This window comes from Eschrichtius robustus, chromosome 18, assembly GCF_028021215.1.
Source record: "Eschrichtius robustus isolate mEscRob2 chromosome 18, mEscRob2.pri, whole genome shotgun sequence".
Classification (NCBI taxonomy): Eukaryota; Metazoa; Chordata; class Mammalia; order Artiodactyla; family Eschrichtiidae; genus Eschrichtius; species Eschrichtius robustus.
Window position 1 is genome coordinate 63,194,875 of NC_090841.1, and position 24,444 is coordinate 63,219,318.

A 24,444-nucleotide genomic window follows, 5' to 3' on the forward strand; every position below is an offset into this window, starting at 1 on the left:
AGCAAGGAGTGATATTCTTTTTCCATGAAAACAAGTTATATACAATTTATAACATTCTGTATCACTGCATTTTTAAAGATATTTTCATAATAGTCTGATTTCTGAAAAAGTTATATAAAAGTCTAAAAAGCTTTAAGGTATTTACTTTAAAAAAGAACGAGTTATTAACACTCCTTGATTTTACTCTACAAATAATGTGCTTATTTTTCCACATTTCCTATTATTTTAATGGTTTAAAAGTAAACATTACACTGTTTGGTATATTTCCTCTTTTCTGCAACTTGTATTTAATTTCAATTACTTTCATATAAATACTTCTAGTTCTTTGAAAGACTAGCTAAGTTAAACTAACATTTATACCACTTTAAAAACTTATTCATCACTATAATATTGTGTGATATTATATTACAAAGTCCTTAGAAACTTAAATTTCCCATCCATTACAGATTCAAGTTTTGCTTAAATAAGGCTACAGACTCACTAAAATAAAGAAATTGAAAACATATTCCATTAGGAACCAATTTTACCCTCAATTGTGTTACCCAAACCCAAATGACTTTTCAGAGCCTCCTACAGAAAGTATATGCCTCCTTGCCACAGTGGTATTGGGTTTGATTTATTCAAAGTGTCCCATCATTTATTCATTGATCATTTTTTCATTAATTGAAAGTATTGACTTTATATTATAGTCTTCCACTAAACTATTTAATAAATTAATAATTACTAAATAATTAATAATTTAATATTTGTTGGGAAAATAAGTGAATGAATGAATCATATACAAAATTCTGACGTACGCTTATGTTTGCAACTGATCTTTTTAGTCTCGTCTATGATTCACTAGCTATGTACTAAATACTTATTTTGACATAAATCCAAAAAAAAGATAAATAAATCTTTCTGTTTTCAGAGAGGTTATAATTTAGTTGCTCATTACAATTAATACTCCAAGGAAACGTTACAAATTTATATATATTGCTGAGTTTAATCCATGGCAATTTATTGATGAATAAATAAACAAATAACCAATATAGCTACTGCCTTGTTGGGAATAGGTGTTTGCCTTCTTGGAAAACCTGTACACACTTTGGATACTTTATCATTGGCTGGGTTTAAAGTAAAATAATGATCCTCCTTTGAATGTACTATAACAACACAAATGCCAAGAAAAAGACATAGACAGCCGGAGGTGAGAGTATGAAGATGCAATGTGCTTCTTCACTAAAGAACAAAGTGCAGGGTCAAGTAAGTACTGATCTTCTCAGAATGGAATCCTTACCAGGCATCCAACTAAAGTCTGGACAGAAGTTAGAGAGGAAATCAATATTTCACCACTATTTTTAGAGTGTAAAATTATAGGACACAGAAGGCTCTGACAGAGAGCAAGTGAATGGTGCACAGTGTGTGTGTCTGAAATGTCTAAAAATACTCCACTTGACAAAGCAGTAGAAGAGGTTATTCAGAGTACCCAGCTTTGATAACTGTTTTTAACTTGTCTTTCCTCAGATTTGAACACAGAGACAAAATGTTATGTCCTGTGTGGACACTAGCTACTGAAAATTATGGGCTTGCCTGGCTCCATTTTTTTAAAAATAATTTTTAATTACCTGTAATGTCTGTTACCTGTAAACTAATTAGAAAAATGCAAACTGGTTCAAAGAAAAAGTTGTCCATTATTCAAATAACCAGAAATAATCACAGGTAGTATAATGGGTACATTGATTCATTCAAGTGTGTCACTTCACAAAACATACTAAGAGTCTCAACTCACTTTACTTATTTCATAAACGGAATTTCACACTGTGATTTTAATGGCATTATAATATTTTAATACATGGGGGTGCTGTAACTTATTTCAATAATTCCCAACAATTCCGTGGGATATTGAGAAGATATCCAGTGTGGTGCTTTTATAAGCCACGCTGTGATGAATGTCCTTGTGGTAACTTTTTAAAGTTTATTGTATTATATTCTTAAGTTCTAATCAAGATGAAATGCTGGGAGTGAAAGTCCTGATATCTAAGGTCAAATTATCATCAGAGAAGTTTGTCTGTATCTCTGGAGATAGATTATGTCTTGTTCCCACATATTTGCTCCCGTTCTCAGCATGTGGGTTATACCCTCTCACACCTAATGCTGTATAATTTTCAGGGCCTCCTGCAGAATGTATATGCATCCCTGCCTCCTTGGCATTGAGATTGGTTTATCCACTGTGCATTGTATATATGTTTAATTTTCTATATATTATGATGTTTTGACATCTTAAAAAACCTTTCTGGCTGGGAAAAGACTGCCCCTCCTGGGGCTAGCTAATTTTTTTTTGGAGGTGGGGGAGGCTTAAACAATAAACATTGCTCTGGGAAAATTTATTCTGAAATACCGCCCTCTCTACATTGGTGTATATCAGGCAGGATATGTTAGGGCATGCTAATGATTCCAAAATCTGGGCACCTCATAATAAGTATGTATGTATGTATTTAATCTCACACTGCATGTCCTGTACATGTTGTCCAGAGGTTTTGCTCCATGTCTTCTCTCTCTGGAATCCAGGCTGATGGAGTAACCATTGTCTGAGAAAAAGGAGAAGGAAAGAGATAAAGGATAAATCACACAGTGGCTCTTACATATTTCACCCAGAAAAAGCACATTATCTCCACTAGCATTTCATGGACCAAAAACAATGCATGTGACCACAACTAACCCTAAGGGGAAATGAAGTACAATCCTGTAAGGGACTGGAAGAAATATCTTAAATATTTGTGGAACAATTCTAATGAGCACCACTTGTGACATCACCTGAATATTAGACTTCCTAGTCAGGGGCTAGATGGAGAATGCAGGGATCCTGGTATAGAAAGAGTAATAAAATGCGTGAGAGAAAAGGGAAGAAAGATTCTTAGGAACCTGTAACCACTTAGTCCTCTGTGCCAGCACCTCACCTCTAGCTTAACCACAATTCCCATGAGTGATTTCTAGAAACGCTCTCAGGACTTATGTGTACTAATTTGTTAGGTTTTGTTTGTTTGTTTTTGTTAAGCTTGTTAGACCCACAGTTTTTCTTCCTTTCAGTTTCTGAGGAGAAAAAAATCCTTGCATGCAAAACTCTACCTATAAGCAAGAAAGTTTTATTCACTGTCTTGAAAAAGCTAGTTCCTAAGTAAAATTTGTTTTCTTTACTAGGTCAGCTAAAGGTTTAAGACATAGTAGTATCAATGTATTATTATCTTGGCAGCCTGTAAGCATGGTGAGAGTGAAGTAATTGGCCAGCCATAAATTGGGGATAGAACTATTATTTAATTTCTTCCCACGAACAAAGGATCTTACAATTTCAAATATAAAACTTGAAAATGAGTCCTACTCTCTTTCTCTTTTAACACAATACACAGTAAACTAATGAAAAAGAAAGTCTTTCATCTTGAAAAGATAATCACTTAAGAAATGAAAATGTCATAAGAAAAGAAAATGAAGATTCTAACCTAAATTCCAATAAATGTCTTCTCTGGTTGATTCAGTGTCATTCACTAAATAATGTGAGTATATCAGAGTCATCACAATTGCCAGGAGTCTGCAATCATCCTTGCCTTGTGTCATAGGATGAAAATGAAAGAACTTAGAAATATGTATTATGTACAAGACTGTAGGCACTACTTCAGAGTCTGACCTCAATAAACGTTACAAGAATATATATGATTAAGATAGTTAAAATGTGTACTTTTCTAAAATAATACATATACTTAACACATAGCCAACAAATATAAAAAGGCACAATAAATAATTTCAAGTACAGTGGATAATTTGGTGGGAAACAATGAATAGTAGTTTCTTCTATCTGGCAAATATTTGATCCTATTGCATTTGAGGAAATAGAAACATCCCCAAATCCTACCTGTAGTCTTCTCCATGAATTGTAATATATTTCTTAACTACCATGAGACACATGGCTACTCAGAAAGTACCTTAGTTCTGTAAGTAAAGGCCTACTTGATTAGTTTTACGCTGGCATTTCCCCACCTCCTATAGAGATAAGCATTGTGCTTTGTAGGTCTCATGCCTGATCTCCACAATTCTGAGCAATCAACTGATACCCCAGGAAAATTCGGTTCTATACTTTGCTTCAAGGAGGCAGTGCTCTTGTATGGAGGCGTAGAAAACAGTAGTTTTTTGTTTTGTGATTCAAGAGTCCACCTGATGTAAAAGCCCACCTGAAATGGGCTTGCTATGAGTTATTGCATGATAAAGCAAATTACACTGTAACAATGTGTTTAGAGTTTATATCTCTGAAAGCCAGGGGAAAGGTAACCACTGCCCAGCAAACACGGAAGCCCACAAGGCTAAGGGAATGGGTAGGTCCATATCTCAAGTCACAATTGTTCTGGGTTGTGAGAAAGGTTGTTAAGAAAAGCTTGCTGTCATCATTTCTCTACTTGATGTCTTACAACTAGATATTTATCCTACATACTAAATTGATTGAAAATATGATCACTTTCTTGCATAATTATGGATATTACGTAGGGATTGGCTCCATGTGACCTGGAAATTTCCAGCAGCCCCACTTTTTGTGCCTAAAATACCAAATAAAATCCACAGACCTGTATGTGTTTTTTTCCTCAGCTTAGTGAGAGCCAATTTTCCTTGAAATAACTTGTGAAATGATAGTCTAGGAACAAAGAGGAAATGATAACAGGGGAAGATGTACAACAAATTGCCACTCCCTTCCTAGTACCCAACTGCTATGCTCACAGAGGTTAGCAAGCTACTACAAAGAAAGGAAAACTGTGACATAGGCAAGTATAGTCCCTTCCTTTCTCTAAAGAGAAAAATGACAGTCTCGTTGACCTTGGCTCACCTGTTAGCACATCTCAGACTTACATCAGCGTACCAAATGTGCAAAGATCCAGAAGTTACACTAGTTCTCTGTTTCTCTGAATAGGAAAAAAAAAAAAAAACCACACAGGTTTTAGAAGATGCAAGCAGGAGAGCAGGAAACAATGTGCTATGTCTATTACTCCCCAAAGGCCTGAATCTGTCTCAGAAATAAAGCTGCTGAGGTTGAGAGTTCTGTCCCTTCATTTTTAAAAGATAGATATAAAGGAGTTTTTTTTCACTCTTATCCTTTTATCTTTAGCATCATAGTCCAAACTGGGACTTGATTTTTGACCCATAGCAAGTTAGGGACCTCTTTTCTTGTTAGTCCATCTCATTGCCACATTAATGTTCTTCATATTCATAAAAGGAAATGAGTAAAAGTAACTTTCTTGTCTGTTAGAAATGAGTCATGACCTTATACACTGAAGTATGAAATATACAAAGTAGATTGCACTATGGTAGTGATTTGGCAGAATTGACTTTGTTATTCTTCTTTTCCTGCATAAGTGACCATAAAGAGCTTTTCTGCAATAGTGACTCTTTCTCATAAATCTTAGATCTGGGAGGTGTTCTACAATGTTTTTAAATGAACTCATAGATGTGTATGACAGTCATATCCCAACATGATATTTCCACAGAAGTATATTTCAGACAATGTTATGATTTGAAGACAATAAGACGATATTAGTCACAGTTCAGGGAACCCTTAATGGATATTGAGGAAAGATGTCGTGAACATATTGAATTTTCCTCAGAAGATGCAATTTGTAGTAATTCTTTGAAAAGCTTTAATGATTAAAACGCTATGTGTCAGAGGCTGCTGATTAGAAAATGGTTTCCTCTTCTTCCTGAGCCTACATTCTTTAGGCACTCATTGAAATTAGATATGGCCTTGTGACTGACCTCTATTCAGTAGGATGTGAGCGGAAGTGGAGTGTGCCACCTCCCAAACTGCGCATCGAAGCAGCATGTGTGCAGCGCTCCATACTGTCTCTCCATTTATTGCTCCTGAGAAGAGCAGACTCTCAAGACAGAAGGAACTGAGACATGGAGGAACGACATGGATGGAATCACAATTTAAGATTTCATGTGAGCAATAAGTAAACTTCTCTTGTTTGGGAATAATAAAAAAGACCTATAGAATATTATGTTTAGTGAAATAAGTCAGATGGGGAAAGACAAATACTGTATGATATCACTTACATGTGGAATCTGAAAAATAACACAAACAAACGTATATAGCAAAACGGAAACAGATTCACAGATATAGAAAACAGACTGGTGTTTGGAAGAGGGGAGAGGGAATGGGGGGCAAGTTAGGGGTACGGGATTACGAGATACAAACCACTATATATAAAATAGGTAAGCAACAAGGATATATTGTACAGCGCAGGGAATTACGTATATTACATTTAATAGAGTATAATCTGTAAAAATACTAGATCACTATGCCGTATACCTGAAACTAATATAATATTGTAAATCAACTATACTTCAATTAAAAATAAATAAATAATTAAATTTAAAAAGAAGCTTCAGATCTGATATGATGGACTAAGCTTCTACCAGAACATCCTTCCCATAGATAAAAAACTATAAACTTCTGACAAAATGCAACAAACCGCTGTCTAAAGACCCTGGAGAGTGAACAAAACAGGCAAATTCTGGAAGGGAGTCAAAAACTGAATTAGCAAACAACATGAGACAACATGCTCTAACTTGACACTGTATTATAGCTGATGCTGTTCATGGTAGCTAAAATTCTCATAGAAAATCTCCATCTTTCTAGCCTGAAAATAACAGATTACAGAATTCTGGAAAGTGAGAGGGGAGTCTTGGAAGAAAGGGAGACTGAGATGGGGAGCTACAAATTCTGTGTAAATGTCTGTGGCTGACCCTTGAATTATGCACGCACACGGCAGATTCAAAACAGTCCAGGTAAGAATAAAATAACTAACTGAGCTGAGAACTGAACTACAACCCAAGAGATTGCTTTTGTCTATGAAGTTAATTGTCTGCTAAACAAGAAATTAACACTCTTTGGAAGACTAACAGAATCCAGAGCCTCCAAAACATAACATTCATGATGTTCAGGGTACAATCTAAACTTCTTCAGCATAGAAAAGAGAGAAGAAAATGTGACCCACCTAGAGAGGAAAGATCAATGGAAGAACAGCAAGATTATGTTAAAAATAATAATGAATGTAAAACAGTTAGGTTAATGCCATCTACTAACCTCAGTAATTAATATTAGCTTAATGAATACCCATTATACCTATTCATAGAGACTAAAAATTTCTTTGTAGACAGACAAATGAGATGGATTCATCAAAAAGATTTCTTATAAACTAAGCTCAAAAATTAGAAACAAAGAAAGCAATCAACAAAATGAAAAGGCAACCTTTGGATTAGGAGAAAATATTTGCAAACCATATATCTGATAAGGGATTCATTTCCAAAATATATAAGGAACTCCTACAATTCAATAGTTAAAAAATTAATTAATCATATCACAAAATGGGCAAAGGACTTGAATACAGTCTCTTAAAAGAAGACATACAAATGACTAACAGGTAAATGAAAAGATGCTCAACATCACTAATCAGCAGGAAAATGCAAATCAGTGAGATCACCTCACTCCTATTAGAATGGCTATCGTCAATAATACAAGAGCTAACAAGTGTTGGCTAAATGTGCAGAAAAAGGAACTTTTGTGCACTATTGATGGGAATGTTAGTGCAGCCATCATGGAAAACAGTATGAAGTGCCCTCAAAAGGCTAAAAAGAGAACTACCATATGATACAGCAATCTCATTCCTGGGTATACATCCAAAAGAATTGAAATTAGGATCTCATAGAGATATCTACAATCCCTTGTTCATTGCAGCATTATTCACAATAGCAAAGATATGGGAACAACCCAAATGTCCATTGACACATGAATGGATAAAGGAAATGTGGTATATACATATAATGGAATATTATTCAGCCTTAAAAAAAGAAAATCCTACCATCTGTGACAACATGAATGGACCTGGAAGACATTACGCTAAGTAAAATAAATCTATCACAGAAGGATAAAAACTACATGATTCTACTTATATGAGGTATATAAATAGTCCAATTCGTAGAAACCGAGAATATAATGGTGGTTGCCAGGAGGTAGAGGGTGAGGGAAATAGCGAATTGTCTTAGAAAACTCTTGTACTAAGCTCAAAAAATGACAAAAGCTCACTTCTAACATGCCTGAAACAAATAAATAAAGAAGACCAAAAATGAGACTGACAATATAATTTTTTATGCAAGAAGAAATGGATTATATCATATTAAAACTATCATTTGTTGAAGGTCTAATATATTCCAATCACTGTTAAGTGGTTTGGGCAGGCAATAGAATATTATAACTTAAAAAAATTCAGTCCGTGAATGTGTCTATAAGATTTACTAATTTTATCACTATCTCATATGTATAATAGCATGAAAAAAACACAATGTCTTTTAGGGTTCAATGGAGGAAAATAGAAATTCCTCTAAGTATTTACATACTGAAAGAGATTGATTATGAGGAATTTGATGCTTACAAACTTATTAGAAGTGTTAGATGAACAAAATTCATAGGGTTGCTGTTAGATTTCAACTCATGCCACTGCAGTTGTGAAAGATTATAAAACTGCTGCTGTTACCCAGAGGTGAGAAAGCCTCCTGACATAACTGCCAACTTCCCAACTGCCCACAGCCCTAAATCTTGGAACCAGGTAGTGCAACACTGAGTTCAGCTACTGTCAAATTTTTCTGTGGAAGTCTACATATCAGCTATCACCACTGAAGGAAGAAAAACCACTCCTGCCTCCCTTCACCTTTCCAGTCTTGCATAGGTAAATCTCAACGGCCAAACCTAAACCATACCCAAGACCTGGCAGCAAGAGAGTCAAGAGTCTGGGGAATATAGTTTCAAGACTTCTAGCCCCCGTAAAAAAGATGAAAATGCAGAGTGATTGAGAAAGGATTGAGAATTCAGTCCACAGACAAAACCTAGCACTAAAACTAATTCACAGGACTACTGTAAACACAAAATGGGATGGAACATATGACAAGGCCGTCAAAAATACTAGCTCTCTTTCCCTTCTCATAACTACAAATATCTGGGTTCCCAGATGAATCTTACAGTCTAGCCTTAAAGTCTGGTTTTATCTACAGAATTCATGGGACGATGTTCCTATCTAATAGGAGAAAAAGTTCTTGTGAGGAACCTGGAAGGAGGACCAAGTTCTTCTGAAAAACCTGGAAGGTGAGGAAGGAATAAGACTATATGAACTTTATCCCCCAGACAGGTAGTAGATTTGATTCACTGGGCTAAGAACTGAAATGAAAAGGACAGTTTTGGGAAATGGGCAACATTCAAGGAGCAAGTACTTGGCAAAGCTTTGGGATCTTTGGACAACTTTATTCTCATTGTTTGGGGAAAGAGTTATTTTCTGTATTGCTACTGAGATTGACCCTAACACAATAAAAATAAAGGAATGTACAGCATTTGGCCACTCAAAGGTTCTACATCTTGGGTACTATCAGGAGGCAGGGAACCTGGAGCCTCATGGAACATCCTTGTAAAAAGCAGAGCCACTGCAAGATGCTTTGTAGCAAAAGCACTGCAAGATGAGGCAGGAAATATCAACAAGTTATTTGACATGATAGAGGAACATAAGGTGCTGGTCATGGGTACATGAAAACCCCCAGAGACATTCATAAGGAAATTTTAGGGGAGGAGAGCAGCCAAGACCCTACTTTTGTTCAGATGGCAGGTAATGAGACAGCAATATAAAGACATTCGTTGTAACATGATTATTCTCCATGAGTCATATAAACTCAAGATCTTTGGAGATCTGGACTACACCTCAATTTCTGTCTTTGCTCTTACCTGATATTGAGCACATATCCTTCTGTACACATTTGGGACCAAGTTCTTGTGGTATGACCTAGAGTTACAGCATTAAACCTTTCTTAAACTCTTGCTGGAGAATTAGACAAATTTCTTTAGCTTCTGAGGAGAAAACACCCTTTCCCAGTGAGCTTAGGAAGAAAGCCCAAAAGAAGGTGCAGTAAAATAATAATTTCTATTTAAATATGAGAAAGAAGAAATAGACATAACGTTCTGGAGGGGAGGCAAAGGTTACGACCACTAATAAGCAGTATTTCCTCTGTGTCCCCTATTCTTCTGGAAGGGCTTTGTTGTTCTGATTTAAAGTCAAGCCAATAGTTTCCTTTGCCATGGCATTTAGTGTGAGTAGTAATTCTCCGATTCAGTTTTACTGTCTTTGAGGTAGTTACTCTTATAATCCGCATTTTACAAGTGAGGAAATGGTCTCAGAAAGGTTAAGTAGCTTGTCCAAGTACTCTATGCATGTTACAAATTACATTCTTCCCAAGAGCACTGAACTGAATATATAAGCTCTTCTGACTCCTAAATTATAGGAAAATGTACTTAATATCAGATATGATTCTTTTCTAGAAAATTTATCTAGGTATTAAATGCAGAGGATTTTAATCTGCATTGCTTTATTATTACCATTATAATTATTATTAGATAATAATCGTAATCTATCAAGTTGATATATGTAGAAGGTGAAATTACTTCATAACTCTAATCCTGAAGCAAAAACCATTCAACAAATTGATATATATCCTTCTGGGTAAATGTACATGTTTTAATTTACAAATACTACGTCTATATAGCTCTGCCATTTCCCCCCTTAACCAACCTCCTTATGAGTTGAATTGTTTCTAGTTTTTTGCTCTTTCAAATGATGCTGCAATTGATTTTGAAATTTCCTCTAAGGAATCAATTTATCTATGAAGTACTTACTGCATCTTCAATTACTGTGTATTCATAAAAGGGCATATCTCTTCCCTAAACTCCAGGAATAAGAGTAAAATATTGGTTATTTAGTAACCAGGAGTTTTCCTGCAAATAACCAATAGGTAGACCCACAAATTACTACTTACCTTAATGACTGAAATAAGGCAAAAATCCCTGGATGACCTACAGAAAAAGGAAAAATTGGAGAGTGAAAGTACTGAAAAAAGCACTTGTGTGATTGATTTCTGTGTCTCTAATGGATCAAAATCCTTTAATTAAATTTGTTATAAATGGATTTAAATTATTGTTTCTACTGAAATTCAACTTCTCTAGTTATATGAATAATTTTATAAAGGTTCCAATGATGCAGAAACATCATGGTCAGTTCCCCCCTATCTGGCAATTAAGTTTAACAGTTTCCTAGAATTAAATTCTTATAACAATTGCAGAGGTAGAAGAAAAGATGAGATCCAGTAAAACAGATCTACTAGGTGAAAGCATTTTCTAGAATAGACTAATAATAATAAAATAATATTATATATTCCCAAAGAGTTTTTCTATATCAATTTTTCTATCACACCTAACAGATTATAAAAGTTTCTGTCTTCTTTGGGAGAATCACTTTCAGGGTCTATGTATACCTACAAGATATACAAGTCTCAAAAACCATATGACCAAAGGCACACTGGAGCTAATCTAACTACTCTGTGAATTGTCAAAGTAAGAGGATCAGATATGAAAGAGAGAATACAAGGACAAGTAAATGCATAGTTGGATGAATAAATGAGATAAATGGATAGCTAGATAGATATTTTACATTGAATGTTTATATATTCTGTGCAATATAATAAGGGCTTTACATAAATTATCCTTCTTAACCTTTATAAGAATCCTAAGAATTAGGCATCTTGATTGAGATGTGGAAGTTGAGGCTTAAAGCTGAATTGCCCATGATCTTGCTCTTAAGAAAAGTCACTCCCAGTATTCAACCTTGAAATGTGAAAACACAGACACTCACTCATTCATTCAATATAGTTGGGTGACTATGGCATGCCAGCTCCATTCTAGGCATCACAGATCAAGCAGGGAACAAAACAGACCGATTCTCTGCTCTCATACCATTCATATTCTACTCAGGAGAAGAGACAGAAGTGTATGTGTGTAATGTATCAGGAGCTAATAAACAGGATGAAAAAAGTAAAACCAAGGTGAGGGAAGAGATCATGAAGGCAGGGAGTCTAAGATAATTTTTGATAGGAATGGGAAACATTTGAGCAGAGGCTGGAATGAAGTGCAGCACTGCCATCCATCAGGCAGGTGGGTGTTTGCTGGATGTGTGAAGAAAACTGCAAGGAGATCAGTTCTGACTAAAGAGGAGGGAGCTGGGGTGTTACTGGAGCAGGGGTGTTAGGAGGGGAAGCAGAGAAGTTATCAGGGAAAGAGCACACAGCCCTTCATCTGGCGTTTTATTCTACGTGACACGGAAGCCATTGGAGAACTCTTCCAAAAGAGGTGGCAGGGTCTTCTCCAGGGTTGTAGGGTAACTGACAGCCGTGGGAAGAACTGACCATAGGGAGGCAAAGAAGAAGAAACCAGTAGGAGGGTGATTCTCAACCCTATCAAGCCCAGTGCATTTTTTAACATAAAAAATATTAATAGTGCCCTCTTTACAATTCTAAATAAATCTAACCTACCAATACAACAGATTACCAAAAGAAATCAACACTTAGAATAATACAGAATTTCAAAAGCCCTATTTTTAATACCAAACATCAATAAATGAAAAATAATTTATTTTAAAAATTATGTATTTCAATGTGTCTTTTCCTGCAAGAAGACACTAGAAAACAGCGACTAAGGATCAGATTTTGACACCCATTTGTATGCCTGCTGTAAATGTGAAAGCTAAAAGAGCTGACCAGTGTTTTATACGGGCAACTCAAAGACCAAGAACAGCACAGCCAATGACGATGTCATTTTCTGAGATGATGAAAAAATCCTAATAGTTTTAAACAACACTAAATATAACATTCCTTCAATTTACATAACAGGCACATTCCTGGAAAATTCCTATACATTAAAACAAAAACAAAAACCCACTTTGTATTTATAAATAAAATGGAATTAGATTCTAGGCTCAGGAATGACCATGAATGCGAGACATTTAAAAGGAAAGCGGGATGGAGGATAATTCATTTTTTCTGGAGGACTGTTCTGTGTGTTGAAGGGCATCTAGCATCACTGGCCCCTGCCCATTAAAGGCCTAATGTCTTCTTCAACCCCTCTGACTAAGGAACATGGCTCTACATGTTTTGAAAATGCTTCAAAATATTTTGATAGTACTCACATTGGGAATCACTGACTCTGGAGACTAAAGCAAAAGGCAGGTGAAAAAAGACAGTGCAAGTGGTTAAAAGTAGCAGATTCAGGATGTGAAGTTAGACATTACAGGATTTTCCAATGATTTGGATGTGGGGTGTGAGGGAAACAGAGGAGTCGAGGATGATTCCAGGTATCCCAGCTTGAGAAACTTGGAGAATGCAGTTGCCACATCCAGAGACAAAAGCTGTCAATCGCTATGATTACATCATCTTTTCACGTGTGATCACTATGAGACTACTGGGAAGGCCTCTTGTGACCAAAATACTTCTTCACCAATACTTAGTGACTGGAAATATAGGGGCCTTGTTAATTATGACAAACGGCTTCTAAAACTAGAGTAAATTAGATTAAAAATTTCCACAATAACATTCCTGTAATATGCATATTTTAATGGGAATGCATATTTTAATGGGAAAGAGTTTAAAGGGCTGGATGTGTACTTCCAAAGGAAAACCAACCAGTCTGGTTAAGGTGTGCATGAGGACTACGAATAGAAACTGAAAGTGGGGCTGAAATTGTGCAAAGGAATGTAGAAAGGAGACGTGGCTGGAGGGTGATGACAAATTTTGTTGGCTTCATTGTTTTGCCTAAGACTGACCATAGTCAATAATGGCCATAGTCATGGCCATCTGCCATATGACAGCCAAGTTTCACTGAGCACCAACCCATCTCCAATGCAAGAAAAATAACTAGGTTGACTTCAAATCAAGAAAAACAAGGAAACATCTCTCAGTTTCCCCCATGAGCCTGAGAACAGACAGGACTACCATCCACCTCATAAGGGCAGCAGGATATAGTCACAGGCTGCTGAAAATCATGACATATTTGCCCATGAATCCACAGTTAGGTATCTTTCCCCTTTAGATCAAAGGAGTTTACTAAATTATTTCCTTGACCTGCCCACCTTCCCTGACCAAACTACTAACATACCAAAGGAAAGAAGATAAGCCCAGGAAAGTCTTTCTGGGTCATTATCATACCCCATCCCCCAAAGTCATATCTCTCAATGTAAGTTTGAATAAGAGAGAAGAACAGAAGTCAGTGTTTTAATTTCAATATGTTATCTCAGTCCTTCCACATACAGAGTACTCTCCAATAATCCATGGTATTATTTCTCAGAACACTTGAAAACAAAATCTGCTTTCCTTTCATTTTCACTGGGTCAGTGTGATTTACACAACAATATTGGTTGCAAAAAGGGGAATGGTTGGTGAGACAACCCTGGGCTTGAATCAGCTAAAATGAAAAACAGAAAAAAATGTATGATGTTACCCTCTATCACACACGGAAACTGTGTGATTTTGCAAGGGTCTACATCCTGCACTACCGTTTGACAAGCTTGATGTTGAACTGCATTAAATATTAATTTGTATAATGCAGTAGTCATATAAACTCGGCTTAAAACACAGCAGGGGAAATTGCAATTTCTTACCGTTAAGACTGTTGTTAACAGTCTTCTGTTACCTCACGCTGTCATCCTACTTAGCAGATTGATGTTTATTTTCCCAGCACACATTGACTGTCATCAATAGCATTACTAACTTGTCTCCTGTTATGTTGCCCTCAGAAGTAGTAAATCTTGCCAACCAAGAAAGGGTCTTTAGATTCAAGAGATACTCGTAATCTCCTGACATGAATTTAATCAAAATTCAGAAATGACATGTGAACGCCTGTTTCTGGCAAACGGTTTATGTTAAACCTCAGCACAGCTTTGGTCTTGATCTATAACTCATTTTATGATGTAGGTCCTGGGATAACTTAACTTCAAATGTTATTTTCCTTTGTTTTCACATGTGCAGTCTGTACCAATGAATGTGTCAGCTCTCTCCTAAGTCTCACTAAAGAAGGGTATTTGCCAACGAGGCCCATTCACCCTTTCCCTGAGTCATTCCCGGTTTACTCTTTAATCTTCTTGTTCTTGTCATAAGTCGTGAAACTATTAGTTTGATTCCATTTTTCCAGAACACCCACAACATCGTTCTATAAAAACTACAGCCATTGCAAACATATTATTTAAAGGCAATTTCTTTCCTCCTTTTTTGTTTTGTTCCACTCCTGTCTCCTTTTTTCTTGGCGCTCAATATATATGCACATCCATACAGATACCTCTCACTACACACCCTCTCCAGAGACTTGCCTCAGGCACGCTTCCGTGAAAGCTCATCTGTAGACCTTCAACTGAAGAATAGAAAGAAAATGTCACCCAGAAGGAGATGGTTACAAAGTTGACAGGACATCGTGTGCTGTCCTATTTCTCCACCTTCTCCCATATATCTGCCCTGGCCAAATGTAGCCTTTTTTGATCTTCACTTCTATTTTAGAAGTAATCTCAAAGTCTGAGGCTCAGTTCTAACTCAGACTTAAGCAAAGAGGAAGAACAGAGAACAAGTAGAGAATTCCAGAAATTTTTTCAGAGAAAAGAGGTTACCTGACGTCCTTGTTTAAAACCATATTCATTTTGCATAGATAGGAAAGGAGAGGAGCAGGAAGGGAATTCTGGAATTAAGGATATTGAAAATGTGTAATGAGTGAGAAACTCCTCATGAATCGCCTAATTCCACCTGGATTTAGAAGGATCAGAGGTATGCTCTCTCTTTTTGGCAAAGTTAAACCTTAAAGTTACCAGATAACTATAATAACTCCTACTTTCAATTTCCCTAGAGGAAAAAATATCTGCTTTATTCCACCTGTCATTCACATTCTCACCTAGAGTTTTGCACTGATTAAAGATAACATATTTTGCTTACTCTTCCCATTTCTGCAAATGCCTGACTGTCCCACAGAAATATTATATGATGCTGAGCAATGGGTCTGAGCCACTGTGCACTCCTGAGCAAGAGACACTCTAAAGACTGAAGGTTGAGGTAGCGCCTCCTTTCTAAAAGCTCCCTGGAGATGTTGACAGTCATTTATATCTTCTGTTGAAAATTACTAATACAAATGTTTTTGTGTTGTACAGATTCAAAAATTTAAAATTAGATTAATTATTTCTGCGTTTCTTGCCATTTTATTGCACTCTTTTTATAGTAACAAAATTCCCCAAACACTAAGACTCTTATTTATTTGAAATAATTTGCTATCATTATTCCCTCAAAAAAAAAATTGCCTATTTTGATGTCATCTCAAACAAATTCCTCCCAGATGTAAAACTGGAGTTAGAAATTCAAAAGCCACATTGGAAGTTTTAATCATCTTAACCGAGGAATCTAGAGTTGACTGGTAAATCTTCCCATGATAGCCTGTGACATATACTAATCACAGGCCACTGGCTCAGTGGACATTCGATAAATAACAATTGATGAAGTCGAAAATGTGTTGCTCTAAGTTGACTCTCTAGCTTTAAATAATCACTTTCAAAACTGCACCTTAAAAATGTCATGAGCATAAAGAATATTTATGAGTGACGGGTCTTTTCATCCCTTCCAAACAAGTGATTTAGTTCCAGCAGACAACTGTGGGTCTCTGTATCTGGGTTTTCATTTTCAAAGTCCAATATAAGAATAAGAAAATGCCTTATATATGCATTACTACTGTCAATCAGAAGATTGAGTTAAAATTTAAATAATAAAAATAATTACACCTATATTGGAAAAGACTAAAAGAAAATAAATCAAGAAACGTGAGCTGGCGAAATAATTTAAGTAAAGGAATAAAGTTAGAAATACTGATATTACAGACATAGACAAATGGAAAATGCTTTGTGAGAGTGGCAACAAAGGAGTGGAAAGTCATAGCATATTCACACTGGTATCTGAATTAAGGACTGCAACTCATAAATATTAATCGGAAAAGGAAGTTTGGGTTACAGTACAGGAAAAATTACCTAATTTTAGCCTTAATAAAACAATTTTATTTTTTAATTATAAAATTAAGTTATGAAATCTTCTTATTAAAAATACCTTAAGGATACATTTAAGAATGATTACAATAGTTCAGCCAGTTTGCTATAAATATAAGCAGAGCCTCCGACTTCAAAATCTGAATTTCTAGACCTTCTCCTGCTCTGGAACTGCTTGTCAGCTGGCCTTCTTTAAAATCAAGTAAGGCCTCCATTTCTTTATTCTACTAGCAAATTAGTATATATTTTTAACATCAAAATAAGATTTAGAAATAGATTTTTCCCTGAAATCGCTGAGAATGTTAATAAATGATTAGATGTGTTATGTGTCTATTCCACAACTCACTTCTACGATTATCACAATGATTGCATTAGAAAATAACCAGCCTAGTATTACATAAGAGGAGAAAAGGAAATAAATATTAAATGCCTACTGATCAACAGTAAAATCTTTTAGTTTCTCTTCTACTTCACAGTGATTTCTAAATTAAATGGTATCCTTGATGATCTCTGATGTTCTAGATGATGATACATTTTTAGACTAATAGAGTTTTTCTCTTCCTATGAAATTCAACATCTAGATTATGTCAGTTATTCCCTTTTTGGCATGCCAATATGGACTGTGGAAGAAACTGTTTCCTCCACATTGACACTGACTGTACAAAACAGGTAATGGTCTCTACTTCAGGTATAAGAAAGAAGTACATATACGGAACATCTAACAGAGCAGTAGCAACAATGCTTATGTCAAAAGATTTAAGCACCTGGAGATTCAGTATCCAAACATTATTCAGAAGAGACTGAAAATGTGTATGAAAATGAAAGAGGTACTATTTAGGAAAAATTGAAATCATTAGGAAATAAACCTATAGCAATCAACAGCACAGAAAATGGAAGGAGTGCATGGAAACTCATTTGAAAACTGCAACTTCTGTTAGCTGGGCAACAACATTCCCTTAGGTTAGGAAATAGATTATTAACAAAAATCCAAAGCAGAACCCTAAAAAAAAATCCCATGATTAGTTTTGTCTTTTGGGTTCAAGATACCAATTTTAAAAACTGTTCTAATAATTTAAACAATTTCTGTGTTGTATCGGAAGATTTTTAATAACATAGTGTTATTATTATGAGATCTTATTATGGTGCTAACAATATTTCTTTTGAAAACAAAAGATTATCTAATTAAATGTCTTTCTAGGAAACTGCTTTCTGAAACCTCAGAAAATTTTTATATTGATAAATCACATACTGTGTTCCATATTAAGGCATTCTACTACACACACACACACACACACACACACACACACACATCACAGAAAACAGGGCTTCTACCACGTTATTTGTGCTTTACAATGTCCCTTCCCTGTTCCTCCAATGCCATGCTCTTATTTGTTAACTGTGCAAATAACTGAAATACCCTTTTCCCCACTCCTTGTCCACTTGGTAAAGTCACAGGCATCCTTCAAAATTCAGCTGAAGTGATTCTTTGTCTATGAAGCAAAACCTAAACATTTTACAACAACAGGCAGGATCGTGGACACCCCAATCCCCCTTCCTTGGTTTCCAGTACTCCTGTGACGTTTCCTGTAGGGTACTGAAATGTGTCATTGGAGAAGGCATGTAGAGAAAAGGGCAAAGATGGTTATCAGTTAGAATTCCAGATGTATGGCTTATGAATTATTAGCAGTGTAACTTTAATCAAAATATTTAATCTTCAGAGCTTCAGTTTCTTCCTCTTAAAGTGGAGCCTACCTTACAGGTTACACTAATGGTTAAGTGAGTTCATACATATAAAACCCATCACACAGCATCTGTCCTGAGTAAACAAGGAAGAACAGTTATCATGACAATGATGAGGATGAAGATGAGGATGCTGACATACCCTCACTAGACTGTGGGGTCTCTGAATCTTTGACGATTTGAGGTAAACATAGGGATCTTACTATCTCCAGAGCCTAGGAACTACTACACTACGGATTATCAACAAATCTTTGTTAAATTTTAAAACTATAAGTAGCTGCGCAGGATATGATGTGTAGCAAATATGAAAAAAAGTATAAGAGGACAAATAATTAAATACTACATATGGAAAGTAAACTTGATTTGACCTAGTGGTCGATAGGTAACCACTGACATATTTCAAACATGGAAATGACATGATAAGTATTACCATTTTAGAAATATAGGCAGCAGGCTGAAAAACAGATTGAACATATTTTTATTCTATGTATATAAATGGAAATATATATTAGTTTCAGCCATGAGTTCTCATGTCTGTTACTGTAGACTATAGAAAAATTATGAAATTTTAATTATTATTTTAAAGGACATTTTGTTTGTATTCTTCTATTTCTTAACTACTGTTATATCTAGGATTTGCATCTTTTTACCTTTTATATTTTAAATCTCTGCCATATGTATATTTTTGTGAAGGTAAAAGATGAGGGAAATGTATGTGAGGTTGAAAGTCCACTAAAATGCTTGTAACCAAATGTTAAAAGCTAAGTAATTTTTTTTTAAAAAGCTGAGTAATTATAGAAAAATAATATAGAATTATAATAATTTTTTAGTTGCTCTTCACAGGGGAAGAAAACGTGACAAGACTAGAAAGGTCCCTTGGTAGATTAGTAGGGCATTAAACAATTCATTCACTTTTCTGCATTAGAAGATAAGAGTTATTAACTTTCATGCTTTTTGATGCTTTTAATACTCTGTAGAACTATCCTTGAGCCTCAGAGGCTATTTACCTTTTTTCACAATGTACACATGTGTCAATCTTTAAAGACTCAGAAAATCTGAACAACAAATCCTCTAAAGCAAACGACATAGTATTAAGTGTATCAGTTTGCTAACATGTATTTAATCTTTCTTATTACCATTATTTCTGCAATAAAAGCAAAATGTCAACTGTGAGTTGGGCTTTAAGTAATCTTTAAAAATAGAAAAGCTAGTCATTCTTATAGAAAAATACCATTTTTATTAAAATATTAAGCATGAAATGTTTGATTGCAATCCACTGAGGTTGAATGATATCACTTTATCTAACAATATTTCAATTAAACATGAAATCAAATAAAATTTATCTTATAAGCAAGTCTTTTGTTGATGTACATTTTAATGATTCTCAATTATATAGCTTTCTTTGAAAAATAAGTGGTTAAAAAGCAATCTTGAGAAAGAAAAACGGAGCTGGAGGTATCAGGCTCCTGACTTTAGACTATACTACAAAGCTACAGTAATCAAGACAGTATGGTGCTGGCACAAAAACAGAAATATAGATCAATGGAACAGGATAGAAAGCCCAGAGATAAACCCATGCACATATGGTCACCTTATCTTTGATGAAGGAGGCAAGAATATACAGTGGAGAAAAGACAGCCTCTTCAATAAGTGGTACTGGGAAAACTGGACAGCTACATGTAAAAGAATGAAATTAGAACACTCCCTAACACCACACACAAAAATAAACTCAAAATGGATTAAAGACCTAAATGTAAGGCCAGACGCCATCAAACTCTTACAGGAAAACATAGGCAGAACACTCTATGACATAAAGCACAGCAAGATCCTTTTTGACCCACCTCCTAGAGAAATGGAAGTAAAAACAAAAATAAACAAATGGGACCTGATGAAACTTAAAAGCTTTTGCACAGCAAAGGAACCCATAAACAAGACGAAAAGACAACCCTCAGAATGGGAGAAAGTATTTGCAAATGAAGCAACTGACAAAGGATTAATCTCCAAAACATACAAGCAACTCATGCAGCTCAATACCTAGAAAACAAACAACCCAATCCAAAAATGGGCAGAAAACCTACATAGACATTTCTCCAAAGAAGACATACAGATTAAGAATGCTCAACATCATTCATCATTAGAGAAATGCAAATCAGAACTACAATGAGATATCATCTCACACCAGTCAGAGTGGCCATCATCAAAAAATCTACAAACAATAAATGCTGGAGAGGGTGTGGAGAAAAGGGAACCCTCTTGCACTGTTGGTGGGAATGTAAATTGATACAGCCACTATGGAGAACAGTATGGAGGTTCCTTAAAAAACTAAAAATAGAACTACCATACGACCCAGCAATCCCACTACTGGGTATATACCCTGAGAAAACAATAATTCAAAAAGAGTCATGTACCAAAATGTTCATTGCAGCTCTATTTTCAATAGCCAGGACAAGGAAGCAACCTAAGTGTCCATCCACAGATGAATGGATAAAGAAGATGTGCCACATATATACAATGGAATATTACTCAGCCATAAAAAGGAATGAACCTGAGTTATTTGTAGTGAGGTGGATGGACCTAGAGACTGTCATACAGAGTGAAGTAAGTAAGTCAGAAAAAGAAAAACAAATACCGTATGCTAACACATATATGTGGAATCTGAAAAAAAAAAACAAAAAAGAAAGAAAATGGTCAGAAGAACCTAGGGGCAAGATGGGAATAAAGATGCAGACCTACTAGAGAATGGACTTGAGGATACGAGGAGGGGGAAGGGTAAGCTGGGACAAAGTGAGAGAGTGGCATGGACATATATACACTACCAAACGTAAAATAGATAGCTAGTGGGAAGCAGCCGCATAGCACAGGGAGATCAGGTCAGTGCTTTGTGACCACCTAGAGGGGTGGGATAGGGAGGGTGGGAGGGAGATGCAAGAAGGAAGAGATATGGGGACATATGAATATGTATAACTGATTCACTTTGTTATAAAGCAGAAACTGACACACCATTGTAAAGCAATTATACTCTAATAAAGATGTTAAAAAAAAACAGGTGGTTAAGATCAAGAAAATGTGTCCTTACATAGCTATAATGTGACCATAATAATAAAGTAATAATTTTATTATAGTTTCTTAGGAGATACGAGGTGGCTCCACCAAGAATGTAGAAATCAAAGAAATAGATTACTCTCTAGGAGTCAATGAAAAGAGGAAGATGGATCAAGTGTGCAGGACTAGAATCCTACATATTTAACTATATAAACATTGTGTCAATTAGGAGTACTTGTTAACCATAGGACCAGAAGGAAATAGTCAACAAGGCAAATGTGGTGAATGCCCATGTCACCACTGTATAGGAGAAGGAAGCTTGAAGTGGCCTAGAACCACAAATAGAGATAAATGTAGGTGGTTATGGCCAATGGATTTTAAATATTCTGATCCCCAAAATAAAAAATATAATAAAAATTGATAACTTTTGCTCTTCAAAAGTTAATGTTTAAAAAAATGAGAAGACAAGTCATAGACTGGGAGGAAATACGTGCAAAATATATATGTAACAAAGGTTGTCATCAAGAATATATGAAGAATACCTATAGCTCAATAATAAGATAATCCAATTTAGAAAAGGTCAAATAGACATTTCACCAAAGAAGATATATAAATGAAAATATGCACATGAAAAGAAGTTTAACATCGTTAGAAATTAGGAAAATGCAAAATAAAAATACAAAGAGATACCACTACATACCCACTAGAATGGATAAAATCAAAAAGACTGACAATACACATTGTGGGCAAAGATGTGGAAAAAGTGTAACCCTCATGTATTGCTGAGGAGAACGTGAAATAGTAAAACCTCTTTGATAAACAGTCTAGCAGCCTCTTAAATATTAAACATACACTTACCATATGGCCTACAAGAAATGAAAATAAGTGTTTGCACAAAGACATACATGAAGGTTTACAGCATCTTTATTCATAGCCAAAAACTAGAAGCAACAAAAGTAGATAAGCAACTACTCAATAGAAAAATATATAATAGTCATCCATATATTGGAATAGTACTCAGAGATATAAAGGAAAATACTCCTGATGTATGCAACAGTATAAATGAATCACAAAGGTATTATATGCTAAATTAAAAACATTAGACACACACACAAAAACTGATTTGACTTATAAGAAATTTCTAGAAAATGTAAAAACGGAAACATAGAGCAAATCAGAAGTTATTAGGGACGAGGGATGGAAGTGAGGATGGGCAAATTGGCAGGAAGAAGCTTTTTAGGGATGATGAAAATGTTCTAAAATTAGATTCTAGTGATGGTTGCACGACTGTAAAAATTCAGTAAAACTCATCAAAATGTACATTTAAAATGGGGGAACTCGGAAGCTATAAATTAAACCATGAGACACCACTGAATTAGTTGAGATAATGTATGCTAAAAAATTAATTAATCCTAAATTTAAAACAAGGAAGTTAAATAAATTCTGGTGATACCTGGAAGGAACTTTTAGATGATATGGCAAAGATTTAACAGCAACAGTCACCTAAAGGAAATATATGTTAAGAATCACCTGTTACAGCTCTGAATCATGTTTCTAACCATGGTGTCAATCACAGCTTAAAATATATAAATCAGAGTCCAATTTAACCCAAAGGGGCTGACATCTGCCATGATAAGTCATGATAATTCATAGTAAAATGATTTAGACAGGAAAGTACATTGCCACCTCCCAATACATATTATCTAGCAGTGAGAATTTGAACTAATTGGGAATTGATATATCCATTTCTCAAACTGATCTACACTCTCACAGGATTCTACTACTTCACAAAACTATCTACACCACTTATAGGAATCCAGGAACGTGTAAACCACTTTGCTGGGAGACAGTTCTCCAGAGGTCTCTCAGGTTTTTCTTGCAGGAAGGCACTGCTGTCCTTTGGTTACAGATTATCTTCTCAAGTACGTTTGGATCGTGAATAGCCTTAGAAGATGAAGATAGTGTCTTTTTGGAGCAAAAGCTGGGTTTGTTTACTGCCCATAAGAAAGATTAAAGATCCAGGCTCAGGGCTCTCTCTTGTAACACAACCTGCTAGGTGTGCAGATAATATCTGTGCCTCTTTGTGTCACCAGGTGGGATCAGGGACTTGGAGAACTGGAGTAAATGCTGATACTATGTCTACTCCTTTGTCTCTGTCACAGGAGTCTTGTGGCTTCTGCCAGCATCCATGAAACTGTAGTGGGTCAGCTTATTAGCTTGCAAGTAAGGTACAGTCTCAGGACTCCTCAGAGTTCTTAACAAAGTCCACTTTAAACCTTCCTTTTTTGTTTGTCAACCCTATTCCAGAGCAGAAAAGGCTAAACTTATTTTGTAGATAGTTAAAACTGTACAATACTATATAATTCAACCATTTGAAAAAAACAGGACCTAGTAAATTTGTACTCAATAACTTTTACTTGCTTTACTATTTTGGTATTATTTCCTAAAATAAAAGTTCGGCATGGAAAATATCAGTGAATTAAAAAAAAACTAGACAATTAATATAAAACATTAAAGATAAAAATAGACGAAAAAATCAGTGAGATTGTGTATTTACTCCAAATTTTTCAATCTTTTTACACTACTAGATCAATTTCTTAATTGCATAATTTGAAAATCAAATGCATACATTTTTCTAAAACTTCAGAATACACACTCCAGCCTAAAATCTAAGAAAAAAGCTAATGTTCATTAAACTAATATTCGTCATAATGGTACAAAT

The 24,444-nt window shown here is 35.3% G+C and overlaps 1 long non-coding RNA gene across 1 annotated transcript in view; it reads right to left on the reverse strand.

The window, feature by feature from the left end:
* Positions 1-2,197: 2,197 nt before the first annotated feature.
* The window catches only part of LOC137752167 (uncharacterized), a 94,101-nt gene continuing 71,854 nt past the window's right edge, over positions 2,198-24,444 (reverse strand). The window contains exons 3-5 of the long non-coding RNA XR_011071068.1: positions 10,867-10,903; positions 4,847-4,922; positions 2,198-2,570 (exon numbers count right to left, since the gene is read on the reverse strand). This is a non-coding gene — a long non-coding RNA (uncharacterized lncRNA). The remainder of the gene's footprint in view (positions 2,571-4,846; positions 4,923-10,866; positions 10,904-24,444) is intronic.